Source organism: Ursus americanus, chromosome 17, assembly GCF_024610735.1.
Source record: "Ursus americanus isolate L20-20 chromosome 17, mUrsAme1.1.p, whole genome shotgun sequence".
Lineage (NCBI taxonomy): Eukaryota > Metazoa > Chordata > Mammalia > Carnivora > Ursidae > Ursus > Ursus americanus.
The window spans coordinates 57,318,925-57,331,556 of record NC_142143.1 but is presented as its reverse complement, the minus strand read 5'-3'; the positions used below and the strand labels follow the sequence as shown (position 1 = coordinate 57,331,556).

General features: G+C 32.9%; 1 pseudogene; it reads right to left on the bottom strand.

Annotated features, from left to right (window-relative positions):
• Positions 1 to 10,391: 10,391 nt before the first annotated feature.
• LOC148108707 (olfactory receptor 6C2-like) lies at positions 10,392 to 11,321 on the bottom strand (annotated as a pseudogene).
• Between the last annotated feature and the right edge of the window lie 1,311 nt (positions 11,322 to 12,632).

Here is a 12,632-nt window from a genome sequence, read left to right as displayed (position 1 = left end):
TTGGGGACCTACAGTCAAGAGTCATTAATTTTCTGAGTAATGAAGTTTGGCAAAAACACAAGTAACACCGGCTTCAGAGGGGACTGTGCCTTTGGAGATAGGAGGCTGTTACAGCATCATTTGACACAGGTCAGGAGGGCAACTGCGTCATTTAAGTTACATAGTTAATTTCTTTTAAACTTTCACACCCACTAAGGCATTTGGAAGATTGTGATCCTTTACTTACGAATGAAATCCTTTATTATATAGATGTTTTATTGTCATTGGCTAATTTTAATCAGAGAAGCAAAAGGAATAGTTTGTGTAATTATGTAAGGCTACTGCTTGCATTATGGATCTTATCCTTTCAGATTTTTTCTCTAAATTTATCAACTGTATTATAGGTATTATTTATGAATGCATAAAGATTTTCAGTCATATAATTAGATGCAAAATATATGCTTTATGGTTGCACAGCAACACAGATATACTTAATGCCACTAATTTTACACTTCAAAATGGTCAAAATGGTAAATTTTATGTTATGTATATTTTACCACAATAAAAACATAGGCTTTTATATATTTAATCATTTATTAATTTATCCCATGATATATATTTGATTTTTCCAATCATTCACTATTAATAATGTTGGCTGTATGAATATTTTGGCAATTTTAAACCAATGCCTGAATTAAATGTACAGTGTTCTTCCAAAAGCATTTTCATGCAAATATTTTTGTGTGTGTGAGAATGATTGGTGGAAGTGAAATTTCTAGATAAAAATACTATTCTGCTTTTAGAAAATTTGTATAATAAGAGCCATAAGAAAATTTTATATCAAACGTGTGCCACCATAATTAGGTTTTAGTGTACATTATTTTTATTTTTATGCTTATTTGTATCTTATTCTTTTAAATATGTTAAGTATGAATTTTAAGATTTTAATGAGTCTTTAAAAGTGTCATTGCTGATTTTTGGCATAAAGTTCATGGTTTTATAGAGTCAAATTTATCTTTTTTTTTGCTTTTTAATTTTTAACAGCACTATGGAGATATAATTGACATTAAATAAACTGTACACATTTAAAGTGTACAATTGTATAAGTTTTGACATATTGTATATTTCCAAGAAAATAACAGAATAATCACAATAATAAATATATCAATTATTCCTCAAAGTTTCCTTGTGCCCCTTGTTAAATCCTTCCTTCTTGGTCCCTGCCTCTCTTCCCCCCACTGCTGCTATATACAGCCAACCATCTTTCATCTGGCTTATTTTATTCAGCATGAGTTTTTGAGATTCATTCACATTATTATGTGTATCTGTAACTCATTCCTTTTATTTTTGAGAAAAATTCCATTTGTGGATATGTCACGATTTGCTTACTATTCACCCGAAAAAGATATTTTGTCATTTCAGTTTTAAGGTGCTTACAAATAAAGCTGCTATGAACCTTCATGCACAAATCTTTTTAATGACATATCCTTTCATTTCACTGATGATTGGATAAACCCCTAGGAGTGGAATGGCGGGGCATATGGAGGGTATCTATGTAACTTTTTAAGAAACCAGGGTTCCAAAGCAGTTACGTGATTTTACAGTCCCGCCAGTGGTGTAGGAGTATTACATTTCATTTCTCTTTTCTTTTCTTTTGTTTTCTTTCTTTTTTTTTTCTTTCTTCTTTTTCTTCTTCTTTTTTTTTTTACAAGACTTTATTTATTTATTGGAGAGAGAGAGACAGAGTCACGAGAGAGAGCTAGAGCAGGGAGGAGACAGAGAAGCAGGCTCTCCGCTAACAGGGAGCCAGATGGGGGCCTCGATCGCAGGACTCTGGGATTCTGACCTGAGCCAAAGGCGGACACTTAACTAACTGAGCCACCCAGGTGCCCCTTATGGTCCACTTCTTCGGTATGATCAATTTTTATACTTTTAGACATTCTAGTAGGTGTTGTGGTATTTCACTGTGATTTTAATTTTTGTACACCTAATAGCCAATGATGTTGAATAACTTTTGGTGCATTTAGTTGCCATCTGTATATCTTCTTTGGTAAAGTATCTGTTTAAATCATTCACTTATTTTTAAATTGGGTTGTGACTTTTCTTATTATTGAGTTTTGAGAGTTTTTATTCAGTCTGGATACAAGTCCTTTATCAGATATATGATTCACAAATATTTTTTTCCTAGTTTGTGGCTTGTCCTATTCTCTCAATGTCTTTTTAAGAGCAGAATTCAGAATTCTTCATTATGATAGATAACATTTCATCATTTTTTAAAATGTGTCATGCTTTTATTATTGTATCTAAAAAATCTTCGCCTAACCCAACAATAATATCCTACTGTGTTTTTTTCCTAGAAGTATTATAGTTTGTTTTACATTTGTCTGTGATTCATTTTGAGTAAATTTTTGTCAATCGGTCTGTAAATAGTACAAGATACATATCAAAGTTCCTTAAAAAACAGGGCTATTCAATTCTTTCAGTGCCATTTATTGAAAAGACTGATCTTTTTTTAATGAATTATTTCTGCATCTCTATAAAAAATCAATTGACTATAAATGTAAGGTTTTACTTCTGGAGTGTCATTTCTTTTCCACGGACCTATTTCTCTGTCTTTACACCAATATCACCCTGTCTCGCTTTATAATAAGTGTTAAATTAAGGTAGATCCTTTAAGTTTGTTCTTTTCATAGTTGAATTCATTATTAAAGGCCTTTTGAATTTCCATTTGAATTGTATAATTGCCCGTCAATTTCTAGAAGAAATTCTGCTTGGATTTTAAGATTGAATTAAATCTGTGAATTAATTTGGAAATAATTTAACTCTTAACAAGATTTAGTTTTTGATTCATGAAAGTAACACATATCTCCACTCAGTTGGCTCTTTTTAAGCTTCCTTCAACAAATTCTTAGTTTTCAGTAGTCTGATCTTTTACATGTTTTGTCAGGTTTAGACCTAAGTATTTCAAAATTTTGATACTATTTTCTTAGTGTTCAATTTCTGATTGTTGCTGGTATATAAAAATATGTTTGAATTTTGTATGTGGATTTTTTTCAGGCAGAATTTATAAATTCACTTATTAGTTCTAACAGCTTTTGTTTTCGTAGACTCCATAGGATTTTCCACACAGAAGATCAAGTTGCAGGGAAATAAAGGCAATTATTTTCTTCCTATCAAATCTAGACTTTTTTCATTTTTGGACTTACTGCATTAACTGTAACCTTCAGTATCATTTTGAGTAGAAATTGTTAACAATGGGCATCCTTGTCTTGCTCTTGATCTCAGGAGGGAAACATTCAGTATTTCATTATTAAATGTGATGTTAGTTGTAGTGTTCTGTAGACACCTGTTATCAAGTTGAGGAACTTTCTTTTCTGGTTTGCTGAGAATTTTTAAAATTAGAAATGGATACTGGCCTTTTTAAAAATGCTTCTGAATTGATTGAGATGATCATACATATGTCTGCATTTAATATTTTAGTCTCATTATATGGTTGATTTTACTGCTTGATTTTCAGATGTTAAATCAATCTTACATTTCTAGGATAAAATCCTCTGGGAGTATACATAGATATATCTATCTTATCTATATATCCATAGATGGATTCTAATGGCTAATGTTTTATTTTTCCATTTGTATGGAAAATATTAGTTTATAAGTTTCTTTACTTGTGTTCTGAACAAAAGATTCACGACAGCTGTGTTTCGGTTTTGAAAAGGAGAGAAAACTTTATTATTTTTATAGAAACCTAATAGAAACAAAGGAGAAAAGGAATCTACCCACAGAGGAAGCAATAGTAGGCAATAAATGAGAATAAGGCAAAGTTACATCAAGTCAGGTACTTACAGCACCCAACCTCATTAGCTGGGGAAGCCTGGTGGAAACAGCCAGGCTGGAGTCTGGATTGGGAGGCCTGGGTGGAGTGTCCTCCCCTCAGGGGAGACTCCCAACTGACGATCCCCGTGAGGGCCATATTTATAGGGCAACAAGCAGGGTTTCAAATTAAACATCTGTTTGCCTACGTGCAGTTTGGAGCAAGCTGCATTTCCATGTTATATGTTTCTATATTTTTAAGGATCCTGGGCTATGAGTGTCTGCCTCCCCTCCTGGCTTCCCTTTTGGGGGCCAGCCCAGGCGGTAGCAGGAGGGGATGTGAGACAAGATTTGTAGCTCTTGGTGTCCAGAACAGAAGGGCCAGTTCTGACTTGGAGGCCAGATAAGATATGTTAAACAACCAGGCTCCCAAGGTGATTCACACAGCATGAGTCTCACAAACCACATGCCTTAGTCTGCCTGTGTGTGCTGCCCCGGTGGTCAGTTATGCAGGACAACCACAGAAACATCTATCCATGCAGAACAACTTGTGATATATTTGTCTGATTTTGTCAGGTTATCGTTGACCTCATAAAATAAGTTTGGAAATGTCCTCTCCTTATTAGTTTTCTGGAATCATTTGTGTAGAATTGGTATTATTTCTTACTTACATATTTGGTACAATTCACCAGAGAAGCTGTATGGCTTGGATTTTATATGTGGGAATGTTTTAGGTCACATTTTATTTTAATGTTTTTTTTTATTATATTATGTTAGTCACCATACAGTACATCCCTGGTTTCTGATGTAAAGTTCAATGATTCATTAGTTGCGTATACCACCCAGTGCACCATGCAATTTTAAATGTTGTGAAACGTAGATACCTATTAATCTCTTTTTTTTTCTTCTTGAAGTGAATTTTGTTTTTATCTGTGATTTGAAAGTTAATTCTAGCAAGCCTGGCGTTGGCCTAAGCTATTTTTGCTAATTTCCAGCATAGCACTGACCCCAAGGAAAAGCATGAAATATACCGATCAATAATGTTTCTTTGTAACCATGGGTCTGAGGATTTTCAGGACAGTTTGTACCAGCTTGTTAACATTGTTTATTGATAATAGTGATATTGATCATTGGCACTGGATCTAGGTGAGACCACTATAGGGATCTCCTTTTGAGCTATTTATGTAACAGGAATATTCCTACGTAGTAAAATATCAAGACTTAGAGAGTCAGCTATGACTCTATTTGGGCTTTTGGGGATGAGGTGTTTTCTGCACAGATCAGTGGTTTCTGACCTGAGAGAGGAAGTATGTCCAGCAATGTTTCTTACAGAGGGAGGACAATAAGAGGTGTGAGCCTTGCCTCTTCAGATCCCTTAACGTAAGCCAGGCTTTGTCGTGAGGCGTATCTTTATTTTAATGGTGTTCATATAGTGTATTATTTTCTTGTGATAAACTGTAGCTGTAAATATTGTCACCTTGGGCCCTTGTGAATCATCTCTAACGATCAAACATATTTAAGTGTCACCATTGTGCACCAGTGCAGCACGATTGAAGGAGTTCATGTTATCTAAGTTGTCAACTACGGTTATGCACTTTAAATTATATTCCTGTGTTATCCTTTTAATAGCTGTAAAATCTATAGTTATATCACCTCTCTCACACCTTATATTTGTAATTTGTGGCTTTCCCTTTCTTTCTTGATTTTCTCTAAGAACCCAGTTTTATTTATCGTTTTCTTCTTCTATTCCAATTGATTCCTACAATGATTTTTATGATTTCTTTTTTTTAAAAATTTGCTTTGTATTTGATTGACTCCTCCCCCCTCTCCCCCCAATTTTAGGGGAAAATTGAGAACATTTATTAGAGATTTTTCTTCTATATTTATAAAGGGACTTTAATGCTATAAATTTTCATCCAGTTACGGCTTTAGTTGTGTCCAACCTACGTTGACAGGTGATTTAATTCTCATTCATTTCAAAATACTTTAAATATCTCTTTTCATTTCTTCATTGACCGATGTTCCATCTAGATTTGCATTCGTTTCCATATTTTTGGAGATTTTTCTCATGTCTGTTGTTACTTTAATTCTATTGTAGTCAGAGTTCATACTCCATAAGTATGATTTGAATTATTTTATGGCCCAGAATATGGTTTGTTTTATTATGTGTATTTCATGTATTTTTCCATATATTTATGTATACATGTATCTTATACACATCTATCATCTATCTATCATCTATCTATCTATCATCTATTTATCTTTCTATCATCTGTCATTATCTATCATCTATCTATATGCATAAATATAGACACATATTGAAGGCTTTGGTCAAGGTTTGTATTATAAAAATTTGATTTATGGAACACATTTTCCACCTTTCCAAAAAAAGAAAAACCACCAAAACAATTCATAGGAATTCCCCAGATCAAATGGTGTAACTCTAATGTATTTATGTTTAATAACTGCATTACATTCCATTAATTGATAGATTTTCATTTTGCTTTAATTTTTTTTTTGCCACCAGAAATGCTGCATTCCATACTCTGCCTTTCTTTTCATACTATGCTTTTAATACTGTATATTCTTTAAGAATGGTGCTTTAATTTCTGAGTGTCAGATTTGCAGATGGAATTTCTATGTCAAGGTGTGCTTATACTTGATTGCTTGTTGAAAACCTTTAGCAATTTAAATTTCCACATTTGCTATAGGAAGTAGCCTTGTCCCCTGATCCCAGTCAGCAACAGATGAATTAGTTCTTTTCAAAATTGAGAGTTTGATTAGTGTAAATTTTTACTTCAATTCAGATATTTTGGCCTTAGACTGTTAGTGCAGTTGACAACCATAATTTCTTCACTAAATGAGATTTAATATTCTCTAAATTGTCTATTTCTATTTTTTGCTTATTTCTATTTAGATTTTTTTCATTTATATTGTTAACTTATAAGAGGTCTTTGTTTGTCTTAGAAGTCATCCTTTTATCAGTGTTACACATTTCATTTTACCATTATTTGACTTACAAATTTTTTCAGTGGTATCTTCCCCCCCCCCAGTGGTATCTTTTGCCATCAAAATGGTGAAAACACATGTAATCACATAGGCTTCTTTTCTTTTGTCACCTTCTGCCTTTAAATTCTGAAGAAAGAAAATTTCTGCCCCCTTTATATTATCATGGTCATGTATATTTTTAATAACATTTTACTTATTTATTTTTTATATTTAGAATTTTAAAACATTTAGAATGTAAACTATTTGTTGTATGAATACAAGTAAAACTTTTCCATTTGAGTTTTTGTGTGTGAGACTGAAGGAATTATTAAATAAACCATGATTTTTCTACTGAACTGAAATTTTCCGACTTCTATAGAACAAGCAAAACAAACCATTCTATAAAAATAAAGACTATTTATTGTCTGTCCTTTTATAATCTTATCTGTTCTACTGACAATTTTATCTTCTCTTGTTCCAATACCATATTAATTTGATTTCATTGATATGTATGTTTTGATATTATATAAAGCAAGTTTCTGTTCACTAATATTTATTTTTCATTTATCTGTCCTGCATTCATGAGATTTTATTCTTCCATATTAACTTAGAGACAATTTGTGTAATTAGAAAAATGTATAAAGCTGATTCTAATTGGAGTTGTGTTAAAATTATGTATTAAGAGTGAGCAAATTGATATTTTATGATATAATACATTGTATTCATAGTGGAACTTACTCCTGGGTAGTCATACTGATAGCTTCATTAGTAGGGGCTCATTTCTTCTATAAATGTTGTCAATTGACTTTGGTTGCTTCTATCCTTCATCCAAGTTACTAAATATTCTTACTCATCTATTAGCTTCTTATTAGATTTTTTTTGTGTTCTAGGTACATAATAATGTTGTCAGAAAGAAAATACCATATTTCATTGACTCTATTTAAGTGCATGTCATTATTTTATGTACTTTTATTTTACTTTTGTTTTATGTATTTTTATTAAAAATGTGGTTGAAATATGGACACCTTTATTAAAATGTCTTTCATTGTAAGGCACATCCACATTTCAAAGATGTAAATACTTGAAAAGATATGGCTTTCATAATTTTTTTTAAGATTTTGCTTATTTATTTGAGAGAGAGAGAGTGAGCAAGAGTGAACACGCGCAGGGGCAGAGGGAGAAGTAGACTCCCCTGCTGAGCAGGGAGCCTGACACAGGGCTGGTCGTGACCTGAGCCGAAGGCAGATGCTTAACTCACTGAACTACCCAGGTGCCTTGGCTTTCATAATTTCTAACTACAATAGTTCCATAACTTCATGCTGATAATCATCTCAACTATTTTATTATTTATCTTATGGCATTTTCAAGATGGCAGGGAAATGCTGGATATCAGTGATGAAAGGGAGCGTTTTTATATGTTTCTTGATTTTAACTGACTACTGTGTTTCACTGCTTAATATAATTGTTTCAGTTGTATTTCTTTAGATATATTTATTTTAGTAGTTCATCATATTCTCATTTTCCTTTAAGTTTTTTAGAAACAATTACTGATTTTTATCCAGTGATATTTTATCTATTAGTCAAATCCATATAGAATGTTCTTTCTTCAATTTGTTGTTACAACAAAATCAGGCTGTATTTCATATATGTATTTCTATATCTGTATACATTTATCTATCACCTGTCATCTGTTTATCTATTTATTTACCTGTCATCCACCTATGTGTTATCATCATCGTCTATCATCTATCTATCTCTCTATATGTATCATCTACACCCTTGTGTAATTGGAATAAATCTTGATTGATCAAAGTATAATTTTTGACTCTTTTGTTGGATTCTATTTGAAATAGTCTAACTCTATTCATCAGTAAATTATTAAATATTGATTAAAACAAAAATTAAACAATAGTATGCCTTAATGTTTTAATCAGATTTTTGTCAAATATTAAGATGTTTCATAAAATTCATTATTGTTTAGATAATTGAAATCTTAATTAGATGATCATCTCTTGCTTTACCATGGTTGGTTGTAATTTGGTCCTCTTGCCTCTTTAATGGTAAATCTTATTTGGCTTCCCAGATGTTATATGGAGATCAATCTAATTAAGTTTTCCACATCTTGAATTAATTTTCAAAATTTTGTTTTGCTAAATCTTGTTCGTAGCTCTAGATCTTCACATTTTGTTGTGGTGGTGGAATCGTGACAGCACATCCATGAAGTCATTCTAATTCGTACTGCATTAGTATTCATATCTTCCTTCTGATTTGTAACCTTACATGTTTTGCTCTTTGTTTTGTATTAACTGATGCTTCTGGGAAATTTATCAGTTTCCTTGAAATTTTTTTAAAAAGTCAACTTTTAGGTTTATTTATCTTTTGAAATTTATTTAATTTTCTTTTCTTAGTAAAATCATGTCCTACATACAATTAATTTTATAATTTTAAAATGTTATGATGAGCAAATAAAGTGTTGCTTTATTTTGTGTTCTGTTTACTTCTGAAAATAATGAATAATTCTTTGATTACTTCTGTGTATAGCTTTTCATGAGTTGTTATGAAGTATATCTATTTCAATGAAGATGTATTTCTTAAATTCCAAAGAGTTATCACTGGATTCACTGTTTAATTCTTTACATATGGTATTAGTAGATTATTTTTTTATAGCATTTGATATGTAAATGATCTCTTTTAGTTAGAGAAACATAACAGTCCCCAACTCCTTATCCATAGTTCATATAAGGAAGAGACAGAGAAATTTCCTAGAGAAAATTGTTGTGTTTTCATGAAAGTGGGCACTTTTCCTCTAAATCACACTTTTTAACATCTTGACTTTATGCTATCTTGTCGGTTTCCTGTGTTTTCACCACTTAAACCCTGACACTTCACCTCCCTTCTTCGTATGGATATTTAATCCAAGCCCCTGTAACCCAGAGGTTACTGCCCTTCTCCGTCCTCCTTTCTTGGCTTTCCTGGGAATCCACAGTCATACGTGAGGTTATTTATCTTCATTCCTGATTATTCTGTAGTCTGATATGTTGTGATTGCCCACATTTTAACCTTTACTCTTAGCTATATATTCAAAAGAATATTTGTGAGATTTTATCTAGTATTTTTTAATATATTTTCCTATAGTATTAAAAATGCTGCTATCTTCTGTCTCAGTTGATCCTTGCATTATTATATCAAGCCCTCATGCATTTTAGTCACTATTTTATCATGAAATTTCCATCTCACTTGAATTTTTGTAGTATTTTATGCATGGCTGAGTGCAGTAATCAGCATACCATGCTACCAGTTTTATGGAAGACTAAAGAAGAGTTTTATTATAGCATAAGATTTAGTTATATGGCATTATATTTATCTACAAATGAGTTTATGAGATGTACACTTTCATTTTCTTTACTGAGATGTCTTCCACAAGAAGTTGAGTAAGAACCATGGAAAGAAATAAGTTGATTAAGGTGCAATGTAAGTAAATTGAAAGAGGAGCTGAGAAATATAACTGAAATTTAGACTGTTAAAAGATAAAGAAAATTATAAGCATCATTAGACATGTTTAGCAACCATTCACCTTTTATTTAACTTCATTTATTGACTGCTATTTTATTTTACTTCTTTAAGAATGCTACAGTTCTTTTGATTGAGTCACTGAAGGCTTTTTTTACTTGCTTATTTCTCAGTGTATAAACAAATGGATTTAATGTAGATGAAATGGAAGAAAAGAGCAGTGAAACCACTTTGTAGTGGTCACTTCTTCCTTTGCTGTCGGATTCATATAGATGAACATGCATGTGCCGTAGGTGATGGAAACCACAATCATGTGGGAAGAACAGGTGGAAAAGGCCTTTTTTCTTTTCTGGACAAAGGAAATCCTAAAATTGTTTTGATAATGTAAGTATAAGATAGACCTACACACATAAGGGTCAGAATGAGGGTCAGCACAGCACAGATGAAAACAGTTTGTTCCATGAGCCATGTGTCTGAACATGAGATCTTCAGGAGGGGAGAAGCATCACAGAGAAAGTGATCAATAAAATTCAAGTCACAAAATTTCAGATTTAGCCCCAGACTAAGTGGGGAGATTATGACCAACAACCCAGCCAACCAACAGCAAAAAATATGACTCCTGCAGACGCTGCTGCTCATGATGGTTACATAATGCAAGGGTTTGCAGATGGCCACGTAGCGGTCATAGGACATGGTGGCCATCAGAAAAAACTCCGATACTCCACAGAGGTCCGTAAAAAACACTTGGATGACACAAGCATTATAGGTAGTGGCTCTGTCACCTGTTGCTATGCTATACAAGTACCTGGGAATACAGGCAGTTGTGAATGAGATCTCCAAGAAGGAGAAATTTTGTAAAAAGAGGTACATGGGTGTTTTAAGGTGGGGATCCACAAAAGTGAGTGTGATGCTGGTCAGATTTCCAGTTACACTCAGCATGTAGGTGAGAAACAGATAAAAATCAGAACTTGCAGCTCAAGGTCATCTGTCAGGCCCAGCAGAATGAATGCTGTTATTGTACCGTTTCCCATCACTGATGTCTTCTGTCCAATCTACACACTTGATAATTCAGAGAGATTATTTTGTATAGATTCTATTGACTGTACAAAATCTTTGGAAAAAATGTACAAAATCTAATTTAATCAGCCCTACCATCACTATATTTCCATATTATATTATATTAACTTATTACGTTATATATATTTTTGTTTGTTCCAAGTTTTTATTAAATTCCAGTTAGTTAACAGATAGTGTAATATTAGTTTCAGAAGTAGGATTTAGTGACTCATCACTTACATACAACACCCGGTGCTCATAACAGCAAGTGCCTTCTTTAATACCCATCACCCATTTAGCTTATCCCCCTAACCACATCCCTCCAGCAACCCTCAGTTTGTTCTCTACAGCTAGGAGTCTGTTTCTTGGTTTACCTTCCTCTCTCTCTTTTTTTCTTTCCACTATGTTCATCTGTTTTGTTTCTTAAATTTCACATATGAGGGAAATCCCATGATATTTGTCTTTCTCTGACTGACTTATTTTGCTTAGCATGATACACTCTGGCTCCATCCACATCATTGCAAATGGCAAGATTCTGTTCTTTTCTGATGGCTCAGTAATATTCCATTGTATGTATATAACACATCTTCTTTATCCAGTCATCAGTTGGTGGACATTTGGGCTCTTTCCATGATTTGGCTATTGTTGATAATGCTGGTATAAACATTGGGGTGCACATGCCCCTTCAAATCAGTATTTTGTATCCTTTGGGTAGACACCTAGTGCAATTGCTAGATCATAAGGTAGTTCTATTTTTAACTTTTTGAGGAATCTCCATACTGTTTTCCAGAGTGGCGGCACCAGTTTGCATATATTTTAAATCACGGTATGGATGTGATTAAATTATCTTCTGATGTGGTGTGATTTCATGTGTATGAAAAGGTAATTTGGCTCCCCCAAATTCTTAACTGTTCAGAACAAAGTAAAAAAAAAGAAACAACCCACATCATTAAAATTATGCTTTTGTTTAACAGTTTGGTCCCTGTCCAAGCGATAATATATGATATATAATTTGAAACCTTTCTAGAGTCTTGACCAGAATGTGGGGTCTCTGCTTTGGTTTTATAAGATTTTTTCTTTGTCTTTGTATGTTTATTTTTGGATAAATGCATTCTCTGTCATGAACAATGCTAAATCTTACATATAAGACTATATATAAATTCCTCCCCTTCTCTTCCTTCCATATTTCTCTATCACAGCTTTGTAGTACAGCTCAAAATCCGGCATTGTGATTCCCCCAGCTCTGTTTTTCCTTTTCAACAGTTCCTTGGACATTCGGGGCCTTT